Below are 24169 nucleotides of genomic sequence, written 5' to 3' on the forward strand. Positions count from 1 at the left end.
TTTCCTTTACCTTTAAGTTCAGTTCTTGCCTGTATTTCAGGGGGCGGGACTAGATGACCCTTTGGGTCTTTTGCAGCTCAACAATTCTATTATTCTAATTGTTCAGACAGTAAACAAACAAACAAAAACATTGTCTAAGTATCTAGATTCAGTTTTTCATAAAGCTCACTCTCCTAAGGCTTGTGGTTATATTATATGGTCCCAAAATTCTCTGGTGCGTTATTTTATTTCTTTGGTTTGTTTCTTTTCTCCACCAAAACTACTGCTTTCTAGCCTTCTTCCCCAGTCCCCCACTGCAGTCAAAGTGCAAATTTTGTAACCTCTAAGCAACCCTGAGTCTGAGACTGCTTTCTCCAAAACCATCTGACTTAGCCTTGATTTATTATTTTAGTCATGTTGCTAGCCCATTTAAGGCCCGGTACTTTGTTTGACCAAACTGCGGGAGGCAGTGGAAGACAGGAGTGCCTGGCATGCTCTGGTCTATGGGGTCACAAAGAGTCGGACACGACTAAATGACTAAACAACAACACAACAGTGCACATAATACTCCTTGATTTCATTCATCTTCACCACAACCCTGTAGGATAGGCTGATGCATGGGTGGAACTGACGAAGGAAGCTACCTTAAAAAGCAATATTGGACCCATGCTTGCTTAGGATGTTGGAGAGGGCAGGCTACAGATTGCTGCTGGTGATATACTGTGCTCCCAGAACCCCGTCCATTAAGCAATGGGCTGCCACATTCTGCACCAGCTGTGACTTAGGCAACCTATGTAGATCACATTACACTAATCAAGTGCTGAGATTAAGAAGGAATTTATGTTACACATAAATAGTAACAGAAATATGTAAGACGTAACAAAAATATGTGAGGGAGACAAAGTGGGTGTTTCTGTGCTCAAGCAAAAAGGATATGCCAGCTTGCCCTAGACATGCTAGGCCTAAAAAAACCATCTAAATTTACAAAGTGGTTGCTATTCCCCCAACCCAATTATGTTTGTAATTGTGGGATGAGAGATTTGTTGCAGGAGGTTGGACTAGATGACTCTACAATTCTATGATGCACCCAAGGTAGCCAGGTGTAAAAACAACAAGGTTCCTGCACATTTAATAATTGTGTAGAGGAAGCCATATCAGCAGACACGTTGTCATTCCAACTACACCTGCTGAAGCTTTCTCTTCTACACAACAATTAAAAAGTGCACAAGATCTGTCCTCTTTTTCACCTGGCTGCTAGGTACAGTTGCTGGAAAAACAACAACGACAAAAGCACAATACCCAACGTGTGGAGACAAAGGAAACGCTGTTCTTCTTTCTGCATAGGGTTTCTATGATAGGGTTGCCATGTTTAAAAAAGTGAAAATCTGGACATTAAAGCGATTTCCGCCCGGACAGTGTTTGCGAGGGTCGAATCCCGGCTATGTCTGGGAAATTCCGGACATATGGCAGCCCTAGACATATACATTTACTGAAGTAAGGTGTAGTTGGTCCCAGGAGAGTGTTTGTAACATTGACCAAAGTCATAAATATCTCTAAACATGTGGAAGAGCCTGTCCTATAAAACAGTACAATTAAGATCTGGTAAACTGAGAGGAATAGGAGACCCAATCAGTACTGGCTTTTGTTTTTATAAGACAGTTGAAAACGGGGCCAGTGGGGGTATTTGGAATTATGAGAAATTGCCATGGGTGCCTGTCAATAAATGGCTGCCTTGGAGGGGCGGTGGTGGCCCAACGTAAGGTGTGTGGCACATCACAAAATGGCTGCCACATCTAATGAGCAGATAGATAGAACCCTGTCCCGCAACAGCAGCTACCCACAACAATGGGAAAAGGCCCAGCACTGCACTTGTTCATGGAGAGCAACTATTTGCACCCCTCCCCTGGTCAGAATGGAAAGAAGGGTGGGTGTCCAATCCTGGCACCCAGTGAAATATGGGCATGTTTATGGGGGAGTGTTCAATGAGACAGTGCAAACAGGGATTGACCAGGAAGGGTAAACATTCTCTTGTGTACTGTGAGTTTTGGAGGGTTTATTTATTGAGACCTTTCACAGACACCATAGGTGGAACTGCAGGGACCACACTGGCAGCTATTCATGACTTTGCATGGAATTATTTAAAGGACCCACAGGTAGAGCAGCTGGGCTAGGCCAAGCAAGCAATTGAACACAGACCTTGCTCTAGTGCAAAGGCAGAAAGTAGATTGGGATCTACTGGAAAATGGATGACTTAACAGTAGATCAGCAAGTGTTTTTCTTTAACAGTTATTTAAAAACAGAAATGGGGGGGAAAGCTCCCCCTAAGAAATGGGAAAAAGCTCCCCCTAAGTTAGGCAAGTCACAGATTCCACTGTGTGTCTTCCTTATCACTATCCAGAACCTTCTCTCCCAGTCTGCTACTGCTCTCCTCCTCCATGTTTGTAACAGGCAGGAAGTGGTGTTGTTATTGTCCTTATTTTGTACAATCCAAATGTAAAAAGGATAAAATCCTGTCTGGTCTGGATCCAACCCCTATTTCTTTTCTTTTTCTCTTAATCATTTGGCTCAAAGTCAATACTGAGCAGCCTTAAGGTTTACTTTTTATCTATCTGCAGCTCTCCGTCTCTCACTCTCAGGCAGACACATGCTCCTTTCAAATCCCCATAAAAATATTGTTTAAATACTTCTATACCACTTTTCAAACAATTATTGTTTCCCAAAGTGGCTTACATGAATTAAGAGAGAGAAATGAGTCTTGTCTTGGGCTCTTAGGTGTAGAAAGAATAGACAAGACACTAAAGGGAGTGGGAATGGAAATAAAGAGGAGATGATAGACTCCCATCAGCCTGAGCCAGCATTGTCAGTGGTCAGTGGTTTTGGGAGCAACAACATCTGGAGAGCCACAGGTTCATCGGTGACCAAAATATTAAGACAGAACTTATATTGAGAGCTGTATCAAGGGTAGCCCAGTGACTACTGACCATAGTGCCTGGGGTTGATCATCCTACCATTCCTGACCATTGGCGGATGAGAGTTGGAGCCCAACAACATCTGTATGGCACCACATTGGCTATCCCTGACTGCATGTTTTTGTGTACATGTGTTAGTCTGCAGATACATTGTTGGGAAAGGACACCATTGGTCAGGAGTGAGCTGATATGATGGGAGCAAGTTCAAAAAAATAAGGGTCTAAGATTGTATTTTGGGGAGTGAGGGTTAGGAACAGGAATATATGAAGCTGCCTTATACTGAGTCCGACCATCAGTCCACTGAGCCACTTGGGCTTGCCGATCAGAAGGTCGGTGGTTCGAATCCCCGTGACAGGGTGAGCTCCCATTGTTCCGTCTCAGCTTCTGTCAACCTAGCAGTTCGAAAGCAGGCCAGTGCAAGTAGATAAATAGTCGCTGCTGTGGTGGGAAGGTAAACAGCGTTTCTGTGTGCTCTGGCCTCCGTCACGGTGTTCCGTTGCACCAGAAGCGGTTTAGTCATGCTGGCCACATGACCCGGAAAGCTGTCTGTGAACAAACGCTGGCTCCCTCGGTCTGAAAGCGAGATGAGTGCCGCAACCCCATAGTCACCTTTCACTGGACTTAACCGTTCGGGGTCCTTTACCTTTTTTACACTGACTAGAAGTGACTCTCTGGGTTTGGGGGCAGAGGATTGAACCTGGCATCTTCTACTTGCAAAGGAGATGCTCCACCACTGAGCTGTGGTCCTTCCCCCATTAAGAAGGAGCCTTCGAGGTCAGGGCCGCTGTGTATGCCTGGGAATACGTAGGAGGGCTGGGGATGAGGGAAGGCTTTGGAGAGCTTTGGAGCATGTGTAGCTGCAGGAGAACACACCCAGTTTGTGGAGCATGTGTTAGGAGCACAGCATGTAATTACTAAGCCAGAAGGTGCTTTGCCTGGGTTCCTGTTTTGAACTGAACCATGGTGGTGTTGGCATCCCTCCCAGGTGTAACCATCACACCCAACCAGGAGGCTCCCTGACAACACGCCCCCGATCCGGCTTCACAAGCCTGTGACAGCTGGGGAGGGGACGGAAAGTAACAAAAACCAGAACTCGACTAGGAGGGAGCAAGGCTGACTCAGAGCCATTAACTGTGTCATGTCTCGTTCGCATAATGGAACAGTGGAACAGGGAAGCCAAATTTAGTTGTATGTCTGCCCAAAGATGGGGGCTTGCTTTGGAGTATTAGGCTTATTGGGAATCACATTGCAAACCTGGCAGTTCTTGTGCGCCTTCAGGCTGCTACCGCTCACTTATTTCTCCCCAAATCCAGAGTTTTACAAAGCGTATCTTCCAGGTAAACGACATTGCTGTTAGTCCTCCAAATTCCCTGAGACTTCCCAGTCATGTGGAATCTCTGCACAGGGCACTGTTCTACTGAACAACAGTAGCTGTTAAAATCTAAATGTATTTGGCGCAGCTGGTTGTGTAGCTAGCTGTATAACACAATATGAACAGAATATGCACTGGCTGCAGGGGGCAAAGCCATCCCACCCATACCAGCAAAACAAGGCTATAATCTGATGCATGTTTACATGGCAGTAAGTCCCACTGAACTCAGTAACATGCATAGGATGCTAGGGACTGGCAGCAAAGTATTGGAGGGCAGTGCTGTGTGTGCCACATGGCCTGCCTTTGTCCTCTGATGTGGTGGAGGAAGATGTCCATCAATCACCAGTGCTATGCTAAAGTAAGATTCAGCTGTCATTCTGGTCGGTTTCTGTATGTGGAAATTGGTGTGGCAGAGAGAATGCCATATTGTCCTTCCCTTGGAGTAGGAATGTATCTTGGGCTGGCCCCTATACAACCCTAAATGGCTTCCTACTTCCTGTCTCAAGTTTGGGGACATTCAAGCACTATTCTTTTTCTTCCTATTACATATATGCTATCTTTTGTAGCAGTATCAGAGCTATTTGAAAAACCTCTTGATATCTTGCAGGAAATTGAGATTCTGCCACTGCTGACTGGAATTACAGGGCTGTTATCAACTCGCCCACTTATTCCCCACGGCCAAGATTTCTGTGGGGGAAGCAAGGGTCGGGGGGAGAGTGTTCAGCTTTGTGTTGAGTGAATAATCTTTTGAAGCGAGGAAGAATCCTGCAGGAAGCCACCCGTGGTTGCATTATTTTGAGCCTATAATTGCTCAGAACAACGCTGCAGCTCAAGCAGTGCTGGAGCTATTACATCAGAGAGCCAGAGCTGGAATCCCAGGCAGCTTTCCAGTCCCTGACCTGCAAATGGCTGGGAATTTGGGATGCTTCATGCAGTCAAAACGTTTCATCTTTGGCCAATTCTGTTTCCTGTTATTGACTTCAGTGGGTTTCACAATCTGACTCACAGTGATATATATCAAAGTGCTGTTGTGTTAGCTGCAGGGCTCTGTAACTGGCAAGTCCTGGCAGGTCTGAGCATCTACAGAACAAGAGTTCCGCTAAGGGTTAATTATACAGAAACAGACTGTTCCTGTTGGAGCAATTTGATCTATGCTCTGAATGAGCCCTTCTTTAAAGTGTATATATATATATATGCACGGAGCAGGATTAGGGTTTGGGGATCGGTGGAACAAATATTACACTGCAACATGGATTGCAGATAGTATTATTATATGGATGAAGAAGGGAATTCTGACCATCCATGTAGAATAAGGGAAACTGGCCTTCAAACTGGACACTTAGAAACAGACATTGTTGTACGTGAAGTCATAGGCTTCTATGCACCTGGCCCTGTGTCTCTGGAAGCAGAGATCCTGGTTGCTGGTACATGGGACGTCATAGCATAACCTTGACTAACTTCAGTACCCTGTCCCGGGATGAACCTCTCAGGAAAACCAAGTTAGAAGGTAAAGTTGTTTGAAAGATTGAAGGTAAAGAAGCAAGAAAGCATTATTCATTAATAACTACATCTCTGTTCCTTAGTAGAAACTGGTACTTTATTTGTACTACAAACATTCATTTACCTCCTTCCGGTACTCCCTCTGGCCTCAGAATCATAATCTTTATTCAGCAAAAACATAAAATTACGGAGAAGGAAGGGATCTCAGGCCGTGTAGCCTCCATGACCCCCAGGCTCCACCACTAGGGTTGCCAGACTCAATAGAGGACAGGACTTCTGTGCCTTTAATTGCCCTGCTCTCTTTTGAGTCTTGAAACCTTAAAGAGAAACCAGCAGACCCTTTGCTTGGAAATTAAACAAAGGGTCTGCTGGCTTCTCTTTAAGGTTTCCAGACTCAAAAGAGAGCAGGGCAATTAAAGGCACAGAAGTCCTGTCCTCTATTGAGTCTGGCAACCCTATTCACCACCAAATGTCTAATCTCAAAGTTCACAAGCTAAGGACAGAACCAGTTGTTAACAGCGAAACAATGGGGCTGCCACCCTATAATGCCACTGTAAAACTAAGGAGAGGAGCGAGAAAGAAGGGCTTTACCATCCTTCTGCCTACAGATCCTTCTCTACAAATGGACCCTGGCAGTTTCTAATCATCCCCTGCCTCACTGCAGCTGGGTTTTGAAGAGAAAAAAAAAGTCTGGGGGGAAATTACTATGGGTAAAATTGGCTGGTGTAGAAGTTAAGCACCACTCTGTGGCTGAAGCACTTGTGAAAACAATTGGTTATCTTGCATGCGGGAGATTTCCTTGTAGTGCCGGCCCTGCACACCAGCTCTTTCCAAACAATTTATTTCTTTTTCAGTTTGGGATAAGTCCATACCCAATACCTGGAGCATGATTATTTTGTGCCTGTGAACTTCTCTTCTGCCATATGAATGCAGGATAGAGTGTTGACAAAATGAAACAAATGAGGGTGGCTACTGGAGAGAGTCTTTCCAGTGTTGGCACCCCCAGAGAGGTCTGTCTTGGACCTACATGATGACTTTTTCAGATGCCAGGTGAAGATATCATTTTTATTTTATTTTTTAACTGCTTTTTATATTGGTTGTACTGATGTCATTCTCTGTTGCCGGCTTTATTCTGGGCTAGATTTTAGTTCCCTATTGTAATTTTTGTTTTTCACTTTTACTTGTAAACCACCCAGAGGACTTTTGTCATTAGCTGGTATATAAATATTGGAAAATATAAATATAAAAAAGTCTCCCTCACTGATCCTCTTGGGCACAGGTGTCCAAACTTTTTTCAAAGAGGGCCAGATTCGATGAAGTGAACATGCGTGTGTTGAGCTTTTTTTTTAGGATTGAAGTTGTTGAGTTTTTTTTTTTTACAATTTTACCCCAAAGTTGCTGAGCTTTATTAGCCCCCTGAAATGGACTTTGGAGATGCCTGCTCTTGGGTAAATAAATGCTCCATTACTCCTGCTTTCTCCAACATCGTGGCAAATGTGAAGTTGAGAGTGGGAACATACACTCCCTGAGATAATGTCTGGTTTAGTCTTTACATATAATCATGATAGCAGAGATAGAGAGAGGAGTTCCCTTGTCTTTGTGTTTTCATTTGGCACAATCTCCCTGCACTGATTCAGCCTGGTGGCAGCCTGTTTCCTGTGAATGCCAGACTATTATAGCAGCAGACAAACTCCACTGTTCTGAAAGCCCACGATTCTGAGGGAATTTTAAAACACGAGATGAATGTCAGGACTATTTCTGCACGTGGCTTCAGGGTGTGTACACCCATTGCAACGTCTTTCACTTTGAAGAATAAAGGATTGAACAGCCTATTTTATTTTCGCTAAAACACAGCATACCAGTTGCTGGGAATCGCAAGTGGGGGGAGTGTTCTGCTTATAGGCTTCATCTAGGCAACTGGTTGGCCACTGTGATAACAGGATACTGAACTAGATGAGCTCTTGATCTGATCCAGCAGGCTCTTCTTACATTATTTATTAACAAACAATATAAGAAAAGGAAAATTACAAGAAAGCACTCTATGAAAAGAAGAGCCCGGCACCACCTAGAATTGAGAATTATGCCTTAATTTAAGGGACATCTGGGGTTGTTGTTTCCAAAACTGAAAGATACTCCCATTATATTTCCTTGGATTTCATTCATTCATTCCAATTTAATTTAATTATTTAATTTAATTTAATTTAATTTCGGTACTGCACTACACCTGGAGGTCTCAGGGCGGTTTACAGAAAAGGATGCTGGAAGAGAGGTGTCAACTAGATGCTGGCATTGCCATTTCAATGCTGTTTACAGTGCTGAAATATGTTTTTATTAAGGGTCTCTATCCAGCATGTTTGGCCACGTATGTTATACCCTGGTTTGTCTGTTATGTGGACCCAAAAAACTAAGTGCACTTCTATGGCCAATTAAAGTACTACTATAAACTACTGTCTGGCAGTCTGGGTTGTATTCTGAATGGGCCTATCGCTGAGCAACTGACTGGCAAGAGACTTAAAATAGTCAAAGAGTCTTGTGGCAGCTTAAAGACTGACAAAGGTGTACTCAGGTGGGGATGTCACTTAACTAATCTGCAAGATGCCTCTTTACTCTTATTATTTTTGCTGCAAGAGGCTAATGTGGCCAGCCCTCTGGAATAATAATAATAAATATTCCTTCTTTGCTGGGAATCTGTCTCAAGACTCTGGAATGTAATGCATCAGAATTTGGGGTTGTAACACAAAACAGCTACTGGAGAGGACAGAGAAATGGTCTGGAGCCAGTTCTGCAATTTTAGATAGAAGCAGAGCAAATCAGCCAGATAGGGGAGTTTTTGCTGAGGCTAGCATTCAGATACAAACAAAGGAATCTGGGTCAAGATCAGAGACTGTGCTACCTGCTACATGATCCCATTAACTTCCAATATGCTCAACTATATATTTGTAAATAAACAAGCACTACCAAGACATCATAAGCCTCCAGTGTTCTTTCATCCAAAAGAAGCTAAAGTATGTTAACATTAGTCCTGGACTACTCAGTGCTTAGGAAAGTGGGGGATTTGTTATGGTATCCACTGTGAAATTTGACTCATGCACCATGTGTAAGAATTGTAGGCACTGCAGAGGGACCTATAGGATATCCAGTTTTATTTCTGTGGGGATTCTGTAAATTTATTGTCACGTGCCTCTTATCCCTTTCTGTCTTGAATTTTGGAACTGCTGATATGGCAGGCTCTGGTATGAAGAATTTCTCTCGTTCCAATAGCTGTAAAGGACAAGAATTAAATCAGGTGATAGCAGTACTTACTTACCCTCTAATTTCAAAATACCTCACCGCCCACAATAGCTGTGGCATTCTTTCTGTCAGAACTACACAGTTCTCCCCCCCCCCATTTTCCTTTGGCTTCCAGGGCAGGGGTTCTCTGATTGCCAGCATCTAGTTGATGCCTCTCCTCCAGCTCATGATCACAAACCATCCCGGTGGCAATTACTTTTCCATGTAAAGCAATGCTGTCACATCAGGGGAGTGTTTAGTATATTTTTAGCCTCTTTTAATGTGCTTTAGCAGCTGGAAATGAGGGGAGAATTATAGTCAAAAGGTAACAACTGTGGGATCTCATGGCTGAGGAGGAGGGGGCAGCTGGGCTTCAGCTGTGCAGATTAAAATCACAACATGCCTTCCTGACAAAAGTGAGCTTGGGTAAGAGCAAATGCAGGAGTGGAGCTTGGTCAGATGTACCAAGACTGAATCTGATTTCTGAGAAGGGTTCTTCTGTTCTTACCTAGTAAGTGAGACCCCATTTGTCTGTACTGAGTCCCCATTAAAAAGACTCAGTAGGGTTCATCTGCTCAGGGCATTGATCAGCTCTTGAGGCAAGTAGCAACTTTGGGAGGGTGATAGTCATTCAATATATTGTGGCACCAAAGTGGGATGAGGGACAGGGAGTCAATACCCTTCTGTATGTGCCAGGATCCCTAATCTGACCTCCTCTGTAATGGCGGCCATTTATAAACAAACAATACAACAGATCTATTAAATGCAATCCTGCAAAATCTGTTCTATGCAACCATACATGTAATATGTTCTTTGGCTCTAAGTAATCCACTTCAGGCTTCGTTTATGATAAAATGTGAAGTAAAACAACAACAGCAAAACAATGTACTTGGGAACCTACCGTACTTTCCAACAGTGGGGCCCTTTTATTTTCACCTCTTACTTGGAACAGCTCTGTTGTGATTTCAGTCTTTGGTCCAGACTAGCAGTAATCTTTGATATGCCTGTTGTCTTTGCCCATGGAGTTTTATTGGCAGGGATACTGGCTTGCCAGTTCCTGCTTAAAAAACAGAGACATCACCTTGCCGACAAAGGTCCATATAGTTAAAGCTATGGCTTTCCCAGTAGTGATGTATGGAAGTGAGAGCTGGACCATAAAGAAGGCTGATCGCCAAAGAATTGATGCTTTTGAATTATGGTGCTGGAGGAGACTCTTGAGAGTCCCAAGAACTGCAAGAAGATCAAACTTATCCATTCTGAAGAAAATCAGCCCTGAGTGCTCACTGGAAGGACAGATCGTGAAGCTGAGGCTCCAATACTTTGGCCACCTCATGAGAAGAGAAGACTCCCTGGAAAAGACCCTGATGTTGGGAAAGATGGAGGGCAGAAGGAGAAGGGGACGACAGAGGATGAGATGGTTGGACAGTGTTCTCGAAGCTACGAACATGAGTTTGACCAAACTGCGGGAGGCAGTGGAAGACAGGAGTGCCTGGCATGCTCTGGTCCATTGGGTCACAAAGAGTCGGACATGACTAAATGACTAAACAACAACAACAAGCAGTAATCTTGCTTTTGGTTACTGCTATTCGAAGACTGGCTCTAGGGCATAGATAAATTTTCCAGTTTAAGTTGGACCTCCATACATTTCTGCTAATGTGCATCTCAAAAACATAGGTAACAGCTCTACTGTGTTATGCAGAAGGATTATTGGGGAGCCATGAGAGTAGCTTGCTGTTATGTTGTCAGTTCCTCCAGAAATGGCATTGTAATCACCAAGGGTGTTATGACTACTATAGATTTGTCTTCAGTGGAAATGAAAATAATTCTCTTCTAACAGGAAAATATTTTCAGTGCTGAACTCAGAAATGATGCAAGACATAAGAATGCCTGACACAGAAAAACTTTATATAGTGGCTATATATATATATATATATATATATATATATATATATATATACACATACCATATATAACCATCTCATTAGGGTATCCCAAAATCTTCTACCTGAGGCAACTCCCTCACCCTGTATCATCATGGCTGCCCCACAATAACAGAATTTTCCCTTCCTGGAGACCCACCATAAATCCAACTCTGAACATCTTCCAGAGGGATTGTAGTATCTTTGAATCCCACCCGCCATTGGATTTTAATGGCTTGAGTTAAATTAGTAAAGGGATAGCTGTGTTTTGTTTATTTTGAGCTGGTATTTGTAAAACTGCTATCTGCTGATTTAGAGTTTGATTTCATGCTTTGCTCTTTTTTTAAAAAAACAACAACTGTTCCTTCCTTATTTCTGCTTAGACTCCCAACTCTCACTACTACTTCTGATTTATTTTGTTCATTCTCTTTCTTATTGGAATCTGTTCAATTGGGTAATGGGGAGATCTGAGATCTGAGTTGTGTAGGAGAGAGATCATTGCCCTATGAGCTGACCACAGTGACCGGGTTTCCCCTCTATAGAAAGTTAATTCAGAACATATGTAATCCATCCTAAACCTTAGGGATAGTTATTGATTTTAAATACATATATATATATTTGTTGTGGGTCTTACAATGGTTTTTATACTGGCTGAATTATATTTGAATGTATTGTTCAGGTGTTGTTTTTAAAAATAATACGAAATCTGTAACAATATTATAATATTGTGTCTATTAAATTTTCTGCTTGCATTTTGTTTACCCACATTGAGGGGACCTGGTCCAGAAAGGCAGCTTATCAATTTAAAACAGTAGTAATAATTTTAAAACTCAAAATAAATAAATCTGGTATTATCAAAGTTTTGTGAAGCAAAACCCACACAAACTGCACGTAGCATTTTGACACTATATTCTCTATCATTACCAAGCATTTTTACTGATAAGAGTGCATTATGGAATTTATAACAACTTCATGGATTAGCCCACCCTTATTCCTACTGGGACGTGGGTGGCGCTGTGGTCTAAACCACAGAGCCTAGGGCTTGCCAATCAGAAGGTTGGCGTTGCTCGGTTCCTGCTCCTGCCCACCTAGCAGTTCGAAAGCATGTCAAAGTGCAAGTAGATAAATAGGTACTGCTCCGGCGGGAAGGTAAACGGTGTTTCCGTGTGCTGCTCTGGTTCACCAGAAGCGGCTTAGTCATGCTGGCCACATGACCCGGAAGCTGTCTGCGGACAAATGACGGCTCCCTTGGCCTATAGAGCGAAATGAGCGCCGCAACTCCAGAGTCGTCTGCGACTGGACCTAATGGTCAGGGGTACCTTTACCTTTATTTCCACTTTAAAAATATGGACTTGAAAGTACAGAGGCTCAAATTTAAATATTATCTATTGGAAGACACTGGGCATTTGTACTTCAAAAGTACACAGGTGTTCTATTATCAAACACCCTTTACCTTGGTTACTGCATAAATTTTGGGAAATTTAAACACTGGAGGACAAGATCACACTCAGCATACAACTTCTGGAGTTAACCAGCCTTCAACCCAAAACCTGCAAGCAAACTTTTATCAAAGTGCTATAATTTAAATTCTAGGAAGAGCAATTTCCTGTTTTTTAATTAAGTCAGCCCCTGTACTATTCTGCTCCCTGGAGAGTTCCCGTGGGCAACCACCCCAACCTTTCGGATTTTCCAGAGTGATGGATTCTGGCTGCAATCGCTTGCTCTTGCTGTCCCAGCTCCGCATTTGCTTCCTGAGTATTCATGGAATAATTCCACGCTTTTGCATTCGTCATCTCAAAAGGTGCAATTTTCCCTGGTCTCAGGGGACAATTTAGCCACTTACGCAGGTGCCATTTTACCTGAGTCAGTGGGAGGGCACCCAGCGCAAGTAGCCACTGAACCTCCCTTTACCCTGCGTCCCATTTTGTTTGGGAGGTTCAAGTTTGCGAAATCCAGGCCGCGCTTTGCCATTGCTCTTGCCGCAGCACCGCGAGGGCCACTGCTCCCTTCGCTGTTACGTGGGTAGGCGCAAATGCGGAGCGGATCCAGACCAGGTTTTGCCTCCTCCCCAGCGGCGCAGCCAGAGACTCCCGGGCTCCTTGCCTGCAGTGGGGTGTTCAAATCTCAGCGAGGGAAGGAAGAGCCGACCGAGGGGCTGCAGAAGCAGCGGCAGCAGCAGGAGGAGGTCGCGGGATGGAGTCCAGCCCAGTCTAGCCGGGGATCAGGCTGCAGGCAGCAGTCATGGTGAGTCGCTGCTGGCCGCCGCTCTCCTCGGGGAAACTGTCCCGGGTCCCGGCTTCGGTTGGGACCTGTCCATCTGGCGGGTGGCTCTTTGTTCTCATCCGCTTTCGGACAGTGGCGTTTGCTCCCCCCCCCCTTCTCCCGGGTCTGAAACCGAGATGGATCATCTAGCCCTCTCTCATTTCGTTTACACGTGGTTCCCCGATCGTCAGCGAATGCAGCCCCGAGCGAGCAGCGTGTCTTCCCTTTGGGGGTGGGGGGTCTGGGACGGGCTCAACAGGGTTCCCTTGGGACGGGGTGGCTGGCTCATGGGGCCGGAGTCTGAGTGTTGCTGGACTGGAAAAGGAGGCGTCGGGGCGCGCAGAGACGGGGAACCCTGCCCTGTCTCGTAACGCTGCCCCGGGCGTCGCAGCAAAGGGGTTCGGGGGTGAAGATCTGGCTAGACTGAGGGCCGCAGGTTTTTCGCCCCGGCGAAGGCGAATGGCGACCCCGCGTCTTGGTGTTGGAGAGAAAGGCGCATCCTTTTATTGGTGAGCGCCGTCGTTCTTTGGGAATTGCGCAGCAGAGAGGCTGTGCGCAGTAGAATGCTTTCCCGCTTGCTTGCGTGGTAGCAGTGGGATATGTAAACGATCCGTGCTGGGAGCTTGTGTCAGTGCAGAGGTTGCCTCCCGGGTAACTTTACATTGTGACATTCATTCTGGGATAGCTTTCTACCTAGTCGTAGATCTGGATAAACCGGAACATGTACTTGTGCTTGTGTTTGGAATTAAAAAAACAACACACAAAACAAACAAAAACCGTACAAGGACTTGACAAGCATCACATGTGGCAAAGATAGGAGCAAATGAAATCGTTAACAAACTGAGAGTGAGACAAGCTCCAGATATCTAAAAGGAATGAAGTGCCACTTTTTATTCTTTAATAGCCCCACTGCTCTCTCAGCCGAGGTGGTATATAAGCAACAAAGGAGTAAACTTTTTAAATTATTGAAACTAATCTTTAAGCACATTGAAATTGCATGGTGTGATCTACTTTATGAACTGTGAGCGTGGCTCTGAGGTGTGGCAGATGAATTAATCTGGAATACAAACTTTATGATGATTTTGTATATGTATCCCCTGCTGCGCTCCATTGAAAGTTATCCTTTCCACCACTTCCTCTGGCCAGTTATTCCTAAGGAACCATGAAGGTAATCATTCTCTTCCTTTGTGGTCTCCTGCCTGGCACAGGCCAGAGCATTCCTTCCAGAGACCCCCTACTGTGTGACCAGTGAATGCAAGTGGCATATTGAGATTGTTAACTAGACTGAATTGAATGAAGCCAGCACAAGAGACTGCTGCCCTTTGCTAGGACCAACCCTATTGTTGGAAGAGACCACCCTGAAGGGCTATAGACCCCCATAAGCAAAAATTCCAGCCCCTTTTGTAAATGGACACCAAACACATGAATATGGCAGCATACAATATAAAGCCAGTGGTTGGCCTAATTCAAACATCCCCAGACTTCGGCCCTCCAGATGTTTTGGACTACAATTCCCATCATCCCTGACCACTGGTCCTCTTACCTAAAAATCATGGGAGTTGTAGGCCAAAACATCTGGAGGGCCGCAGTTTGGGGATGCCTGGCCTAAATATTTGACCTTCCCCCTCCCACTTGTGATCACCTTCAAAAAAGTCATCCTCATAAATGTTAACATTGTAAACTTTTACTTTAACAACCAGCGAATCCTGAACTTTTATGAGTGACATGTATCTACCCTCCCTCCAGATTATAGTGTCTGAAAGTCATTGAGTAATCATGCCCAAGATGACAGGATCTGGAAGGAAAAAAACTGAGCAAGTGTGATCAGCATGTTGAAAACACCTGTCTCCAGATCTTCACAGCATGGAAATTGGATAGGAGAAGGGACAAGGTGAAACCTTGAAGGACACTGTAGGACATGCCCAGGACTAGGGATGAGGGAGAAATCTCTTCAGTTCACATTCTAATGCAAATTTACCTAATTTTCACTTTTTAAACCAATAGGCAAACCAGCAGATAGTTATTCTTCCAAATTTGCACATCTCTGAATTTGAGATGCTGTTCTCCAGCCAAAAAATGCATATAAAGGAAGAGCATATATTGATGGAAAGTGTGGACGCAGATGTGTATATAGGTGAAAATAATGTCCAAAAATGGACATTATGTAAACTGAAGAAGTATGCATGCACACAAAAGCTCATACCAATGACAAATGTACGGTAGTTGGTCTGTAAGGTGCTACTGGAAGGAATTTTTTTATTTTGTCCAAAAATGTATTAGGGAAGGTTGCCAGCAAAGATGCATGTACAGTATTGGGCAGAAATGTACACAGAAAGGTGTTTATTGGGAGAAATGTGCAAAAAAAAAAGGTACGGATTTTTGTGTTGACTAAAAAAAAAATCAAACTGTTGTGGAAATGGGACAAATTGAGTTTAAGCATGGAAAACGAGAAACCTAGACAAAACAAAACTGACCAATCCTTCCATCCCTATCAGAGCAGATTATAGACATCTACCATTAGCCCTGGAATCCCTTTGCCAGTGGTAGAACAACTTGAAATCAGTCCTAGAGATGTACGGTATGTCAAGCCCCATCTTCACAACCCCAACACATTATTATCAGCAATATCAAGTTAGAGAGGTTGGAAAGGCAGGACCATTCGTCCACCAGCATCAGCAACTCCCACCTGCAAATCAAGCTATAAAATACAGAGCGTGGTTTGCCAGGATCAGAGAGTGGATACACTGCAAAAATAGCTTGAAATGATTCATACTGCAAGCCAAGCCACACACTGCAGGGGAACACAATAGCCCCCAGGCTCAGTGATCATCGGGAAATTCCCAACGTAACCAAACCCTGAAAGTCTAATAAGAACAACATTGTGCAAGTTATTTTGTTGATTTCCAGGCATACATCATCCAGCAGTGCCACAAGCAAAATATAACCCAGATCAGAAAGAAGATTGGCTTGCATCCAGCAGGCCATTTATCTTTCATTACTACAAATCACACGCCGTTCGGGTGGCTCATATGGCGGCACTTTCTTCTTCACTTGGCTTACCAGGTTCTATTTGAAGTGTATAGTAAAAAGTCCCAGAATATTAGTCAAACAGTAAAGGTTGGAGTCTTGACAAAGGAACCCAAGCCAAATTTGTGGGGTTGTAAACTCAAACGAGAACTTTATAATGCCCCTGAGTTTGGATGTGTTGCTCTTAGGTCAGCACTTTGTTGCTTTGTACCAGGGGTTTATAAGGCAGACAGTAAGCTACCTGTTGTGACGTGGGGTTTGTGATTTCAGCTCTCTTGACAAAACATGCTGGAGACAGTTCTCTAGTAACAGCTCTTTATTTAAGTGAACAAGACTGACTCTGAGGGCAGGAAGGCTACATTTATAGGGACAGGGGACTAGCTAGAAAGGGATACATTTTGGAGGGAACAATATCAGGCAATCACAGTGCTGCCTTTTGGAGGGAACCAATAAGACAGAGGATCCAAATACAGCAGCTTAAATGAACCAATAGTAGCTGTACCCCCTGGAACCAAAAGGCAGTTACTTTACCCTAAAGCACATACAGACAATAGTAATGCAGATATAAAATCCTTTGACTCAATACACAACACCCCTCCCCCCCTAGTGAGCACAGCAGACGTAATCCCTCAGGTACTGTGGGGTCCTACAACTTCTACTTGATCTCCTGACAACAGGTGTTGCAGGTTCTGGATTGGGTGTTACCTGTGGTGGAGGGGCTGCTATAGGGGTTTCGTCAGGAACAGATGGAGTCCCAGACATCTCAGGGTCCCCTACCTGTACCTCGTCATCCTGAGGACTAGCAGACCCTGGTTCATTTGCTGAAGCCCCTGGTGACTGCACCTCTGGGCCATCTTCACTCTGGTCTCGCAGCTGTGCGTCATTAGCCAGGGATGAATTATCTGACTCATCCCTGCTGAGCGCCCGGCGCCTCAGCTGATCTATATGTCTCTTCCAAACTTGCCCATTTTCCAAGGTCACATAATAGGACACAGGTCCACTAGCCCGGGTGATCACACCGGCCACCCACCGCGGACCTCGTGAATAGTTCCTCACCCAGACCAGATCTTCAGGGGCGAGATACCTTGTTGTGTCAGTCTCAGCCTGGGGGGTTGCTCTTGAATTACGGTTTGGCATTTTATCTGGGTGGACATAATCCAGCACCGTTACCAGTCTTCTACCTAAGAGCAGCTCAGCTGGCGACTTGCCCGTCGCAGTACACGGCGTCGCATGCTGCAAAAATAACATTCGTGCAATGCGAGCCGACCAGTTACCCTCCATTAAGCGCGCAATGGATTCTTTGGCTGTTCTTACCATGCGCTCAGCCTGCCCATTGGAGGATGGGTGAAAGGGCGCGGATGTGACCCCTCTTATGAAGTTATCAGCCAAGAATGCCCTGAATTCTTGGGATACAAAAGCTGCCCCATTATCTGATACAATGGTCTCAGGTAACCCGTGGGTTGCAAACAGCTGCCTCAACACCTTGATTACGGCAGCTGATGCCATGCTAGGGACCATCGCCACTTCTAACCATTTGGAATATGCATCAACGATAACCAAAAAGACCTTCCCTTGGAATGGCCCAGCAAAATCTATGTGCAGCCGGCTCCAGGGAGTCCTGGACTGCTCCCACCAGTGGACTGGTGCTCTGGCCACTTCTGGCCGCACCTCTTGGCATGCCTTGCATGTTCGTACCCATTGTTCTATGTTCTGGTCCATTCCAGGCCACCACACATAACATCGGGCTAGCGACTTCATCCTGACCATTCCCGGGTGTCCCATGTGAAGCGTCTCAAGAATCCTGTTTCTCAGTGGTGCTGGGATGATCACCCTATCTCCCCATAGGAGACAACCCTTATGCATGGACAATTCGTGCTGCCTTGTCGCATAAGGCCTGAATTTTTCTTCATGCGGACCACCTGGCCACCTCCTCCCCACCCAAGTGAGCACACGGGAGAGAACAGCATCTTTCCTCGTTTTCTCAGCTATATCAGTAGCTGTTACAGGAGCCCCCGGAAGTGTTTCTAGCATCATAATGTGCTCCGCCGGAGCAGGATCCTCATTGCTCCCGCCAGGAAGGGGCAATCGACTCAGCGCATCAGCGTGGCACAACTGTTTCCCCGGCACATGGGTCAAGGTGTACTGGAACCCATTCAGGAATATTGACCAACGCAACATTCTGGGGGAGAGAATTTGTGGCGTTTGTTTGTTTGGGTTGAACAACCCTAACAGTGGTTTGTGGTCCGTTTCAATGGAGAAATGGCGACCGTACAAATAATCATAGAACCTTTTGATTCCTGACACAATTGCTAGTGCCTCTTTATCAATTTGAGCATAGTTGCGCTCCGTGGGTGACAACGTACGGGAATAGAAAGAGATGGGCTTTTCCGACCCATCCGGTTCCCTATGACTCAGCACAGCCCCCAGGCCGTATTGAGAGGCATCACATGCCAGGACCAGCGGCTTCGACTCATCATAATGAGCAAGGACGCTCCTGCTACTCAGCATTTCTCGCAAGGAGTCAAAAGCCTTCTGCTGCTCCCGCCCCCATCGCCACACATTCTTTTTCCGCAAAAGTCTATGTAATGGTTCAGCTACCGAAGCTTTCTGGGGTAAGAATGAATGATAAAAGTTAATAAGTCCCAGGAATGACTGCAACTCCGTCTTGTTCTGTGGTCGTGGTGCCTCGATGATGGCCTTAATCTTAGCATCTGTGGGGTGGATGCCTGATGCATCAATTTTAAACCCCAAGAAATCCACAGTTGGCACCCCAAAACTGCATTTTTCCTTTTTCAGTTGCAACCCCACCTCCTTGAACTTGAGCAACACTGCACGGACAGGCGCAACCAGTTCCTGTGGGTCTTTTCCAGCAATCAAAACGTCATCAAAAAATGGCAAGACCCCCGGCAGACCCCTTAACAGGCGTTCCATGAGCCCTTGAAAAATCCCTGGGGCCACACAAACTCCGAACTGTAATCTGTTAACTCTGAACGCCCCTTTATGTGTGACAATAGTCTGTGCTTCCGCTGATTGTGGGGTTACTGGCAGCTGTTGGTAAGCTTGTGCCAGGTCAATTTTGGCGAACACCTTGCCCCCAGCCAGTTTAGCCAACAGATGTGATACGACTGGAATGGGGTATGAGTTTCCCCTGAGTGCCTTATTGATAGTACATTTGTAATCTGCACATATTCTGACTTCCCCATTTGCTTTAAGGGGCGTGACGATTGGAGTCTCCCACTTAGCAGAGTCCACGGGTGAGAGAACTCCCTGCTTGACCAATTTATCCAGCTCTGCCTCGATCTTGGGTTGCAGTGCAAATGGCACTCGCCTTGGTTTGAGTCGGATTGGGGCCACCCCGGGGTCCAACTCGAAGTCAACTGGGGGCCCTTTATAACAACCCAGTTTTCCATTAAAGAGACCAGCAAATTCCTTGCATAATGTCTCACTCATCTCAGGGCAGGTTTGGATTGAATTAAGCCCTGAGATACTCAGTCCCAGGGCAGGGAACCAGTCAGTGCCCAGGAGACTGGGGCGACTGCCCTTCGCAATCACCAGTTTGAGTACAGCCTGTTTGTCCCGGAACTGTACTCTCACGGCACACATTCCCATAACATGGATGCGGCCTGCTGAGTACGACTGCAAGGTTGCCGGGAAGGGCTCCAGAGGGGGCAACTTACCCCTGGGGAAGAATGTCTTCGCGGTCTGGTCCGACACAATGGTGAATGCAGATCCAGAGTCCACCTCCATGTCGCACTGCTGACCCTCAATCTTCACCTTGACGTGTGCCTTGCCTTGCGCTGGAAACTGCACGGCCCTCCCGTTGATCTCCGTTATGTAGTGGCAGTCCTTTCGAAAATGAGTTGCTGTGGGCGGTCTGCGATGCTCCAGTATAGGTGCTCCTGTTGCTCCTGACGCCGCCGATCTACAGACCCTGGCGATGTGACCTGTCTTCCCGCACATCCGGCACATAGCATCCCTGAAACGACAACTCTTCCGCCCATGGTTTCCGCCACAACCTGGGCAACTGCCTCGGCAATCTTTGTGCACTGTGCAGGCCTGACGCACCAACTCGACCCCACGGACTGGGCTCTGGCTCGGAGTAGCCTCTAGCTCGTCCATGGCATGCGCAACTTCTATCTGTGGCTTAGTGGCCTTGCGACTGGCATCAAGCTCCTCTCTTTCATAATTCTCCGTGGCGGTGGCCTCCTTCAAGGCTGAAGCAAGGGTAACCTCTTCTTTAGCCACGATGCGTCTTCTGGCTTTCTTGCTGCTCAGACCACCAATAAACCGATCCAGGAGAGTCTCTTCCAGATTTTGGAAGCCGCAGTGCTGAGCGAGCTTCCGGAGTTCAGCCAGAAATGCGGATACAGACTCCCCAGCATGCTGCTGCCTCTTATGGAACTTGGTCTCAGTAGGCGCCAAGTGGCTTGTTAGGCAGGCAAGAATATCTTGGAGAGATGTCTCACTCAGCTTCGCTGGAGCAAGTAATGCCTTTGCTAGCTTGAAGGTCTCGGGCCCACAGTAGCTCAGGAATGTGGCCCTTCTTTTGCTGGCATCGGTGATCCCTTGAGCCACTGCGAAGAACTCGAAGCGTTCAACGTAGTCTTCCCAGGTGTGGGGTTCTGATGGCTGGAAGGGCTCCAATACCCTTGGACTCTCCATTGTCCTAGCGGGCAGGGTCGTCTTCTCAGCTGGCCAGTGAGTCTTGTTCTCAGCTGCAATCCGGACTCTGAGGCAGGGTTGTGTTTAACCGCTCCTCAGCATTCCGGATCCCACCTTCGTCGCCAGTTGTTGTGACGTGGGGTTTGTGATTTCAGCTCTCTTGACAAAACATGCTGGAGACAGTTCTCTAGTAACAGCTCTTTATTTAAGTGAACAAGACTGACTCTGAGGGCAGGAAGGCTACATTTATAGGGACAGGGGACTAGCTAGAAAGGGATACATTTTGGAGGGAACAATATCAGGCAATCACAGTGCTGCCTTTTGGAGGGAACCAATAAGACAGAGGATCCAAATACAGCAGCTTAAATGAACCAATAGTAGCTGTACCCCCTGGAACCAAAAGGCAGTTACTTTACCCTAAAGCACATACAGACAATAGTAATGCAGATATAAAATCCTTTGACTCAATACACAACACTACCCATCTGACTTTATCTTGTCGCTTTTAATAATATGGTGCATTATAGCAATAGGTAAATAAATAATGTACAGACATGAGGCTGATGATACTTCCCTCCTTTGAGAATGGTTTGCTACAAAATACAGTGGTTTTCTGGGCAGACCTATTTTCTTTTTGCATCCACCTCTCCTTCCACCCAATATTATGTAGCTAACAGCACAGAATTGAACCTAGACAATGTGTTTAGAAGAAGAAGAAGAAGAAGAAGAAGAAGAAGAAGAAGAAGAAGAAGAAGAAGAAGAAGACCCATAAAAAATGCAAGATTTGAGGTCTTGCAGAATGTGGAATGTCTTTGGCCAAGTGTAATGTCATGGCAGGAGGAAATGTGGGGATGACTAAAGGCTAAACTGAATACAACGCTCCATCCTCTGTAAAGATATGCTAGAAAGCTCCTTAAAAATGAGAACTCCTGATGTTCTGCCTCAGGAACTGGATTCTGTTCGGCATGCTGCAGCCATAAATCCAGAAAGGAGTCTCATAATGTAGTAGTATATGAGTACCTGCTCATGTACAGAAGGTCCCAGTTCAGATTGTTGAAGTGCCAGTCAAAAAGACTATCAGGATCCCATTTCCTGTGAAGGGATGGGGAAATTGTCCACTTACTTGAAGACCTTGAAGAATCACTGTAGAAAATACTATGCTAGTCAACTAGTGGTACGATTCAATATACAAATAAGGCAATTGTGTTTCTTGAATCTCCAAAGTCTAATAGTTCTTGATGAGTCATTGGTGTATACATGTTTGGCTTTCAGAACAGAGCATTTTCTTTCTGGGATATCTTAATAGTTATTTTTTCCATTCTTTTTCTGAACAATGTAGATTGTTAGCTATGTAAAGATATATACAATTCATATGGTTTTAGTCTCTGTCATCCTGCTGTTTTGAATGGTATATAGATCATAAAAGCAAGACTGAGGAACAGCTTTAGAAAATGCTTTCACTATAGCTGCAGGTCATTTAAAAACAAACCTCTTATGCAGGCATAGGCAAACTCAGCCCTCCAGATGTTTTGGGACTACAACTCCCATCATCCCTAGCTAACAGGACCAGTGGTCAGGGATGATGGGAGTTGTAGTCCCAAAACATCTGGAGGGCCGAGTTTGCCTGTGCCTGCTCTTATGTATGTGGGGGTTTTTTGCTTTTGTTTTTTTGCTTCTTTGCAGGACAATTGGGGTCATAGAATCATAGAATTGGAAGGTACTGCGAGGGTCATCTAATTCTAGTCTAGACCAACCTCATGTGCTTCTTGTACATTAGCATTATGATGAATTTGGATGATGGGAGTTTGCAATCTAACAGTCCTGTATCTGGAAGACCACAGTTTCCCCATTTCTGGTCTAGCGGTTGAGCAGTTCTTTTGATGCATGTATTCCTGTTTTGAAGGAAGGAGAGCTGATCAGTGCAGAAGCCAAGTCTGAGAATACTTGTACTCAAAGGAATGTCTGGGTATTGCTTCTAACCTTGAATGCCCCAACATAGTCAACCTTACCTGCCCGGGGGTTTCACAAGCTGCTTCCTGTGAAATTGCTATTTTTAGATTTAGAAGGATACAGGAAACATGAGCCACTTCCTTGTTCCAACCATTGCCTCACCTTCTTTGGAGAGGCAACTGAACAGTTTACACGGGCAGTACATGGAATAAGTCTCTCCTGCTCTCAGGGTGTTGGTCTTCTGCCTAATGTTCTCACTTCTGTACTGTAAAATGTGTGCAAACTTGTTGAAGAGCTGTAATTGGGTGTGGCTTCCCAAAATGTATACAATGGTTGCACATGTAGCAATTGTCCTGTTCCCCCCCAGGGCCGTCTTAAGCGCCCCTGGCGCCGTGGTGCGCCAGATCTCTCCGGCGCCCTCCCGCCCCGTTTCCAGGCGCGGTGGGCGGGTGGGCGCAGCGCGGCTGCCACAGGCGCAGCTGCGCGGCGGACCGGCCAGCCAGCGGGTGGGCGCAGCTCGCGGCGCCCTCCTGGCGGGCCGGCGCCGTGGTGCCCTGCGCCACCGGGGGTCTACCTAGAGCCGGCCCTGTTCGTCCCACCCTGTCTCACCACTGCATGAAAGTGCATTTGGTATAGCAAACAGCTCTTGGAGCAACCTCCATGCAGTGGCTTCTGGAGAAGAAATCTGTAACGTTAGATGGCCCACATTAGATGACTGATGAGAGGGGACTGACTTGGTTATATTGACTGAAATTTACAGTTCTGGTAGCTCCATCTCTAAAAAGAAATCGTAGATCTCTGGAGAAGTGCAGGAAAGGGTGATCAAAATTATCAAGGGTTGAAACACCACCCTTTGTGGAAAGGGGTAAAGTTATGGTACTACATCACTTTGAAAAAGATGATTTATGAAAAAAATATGTGGCGTGGAAAGAATAGGTAGTGTGATCCCCCTCCATTCCCTTTCATAATACTAAAACTTGAGGTCACCCAATTGTTTCACAGTACACCCAGTAGATTCAGAACAGAGAAAAGAAAATATGTAATTTCAAACAAAGCATAGAATTCACTTCCATAAGGTGTGTCCATGGCCACAGGCTTACATATTGATTTTAAAAGGGGATTAGGCAAATTTATGGAGAAAGGATTATCAATGGACACAATAGGTAAATAGAACCTCCCAAGTTTAGAACATGTATAGCAGGGGTGGCCAACTCCCAAGAGACTGCGATCTACTCACAGAGTTAAAAACTGGCAGTGAT

The 24169-nt window shown here is 45.5% G+C and overlaps 1 protein-coding gene across 2 annotated transcripts in view; it reads left to right on the forward strand.

Annotated features, from left to right (window-relative positions):
• The first annotated feature begins 12700 nt into the window (after positions 1–12700).
• The window catches only part of N4BP3 (NEDD4 binding protein 3), a 28613-nt gene continuing 17144 nt past the window's right edge, over positions 12701–24169 (forward strand). Inside the window, exon 1 of one of the 2 annotated variants that reach the window (XM_035105872.3) lies at positions 12701–13253. The gene's annotated coding sequence lies outside the window, so the exon portion shown is untranslated. The remainder of the gene's footprint in view (positions 13254–24169) is intronic. The other variant, XM_088662077.1, reaches the window with a different exon arrangement.

The sequence above is a fragment of the Zootoca vivipara genome, chromosome 2 (genome assembly GCF_965207765.1).
Source record: "Zootoca vivipara chromosome 2, rZooViv2.hap1.1, whole genome shotgun sequence".
NCBI classification, from domain to species: Eukaryota; Metazoa; Chordata; class Lepidosauria; order Squamata; family Lacertidae; genus Zootoca; species Zootoca vivipara.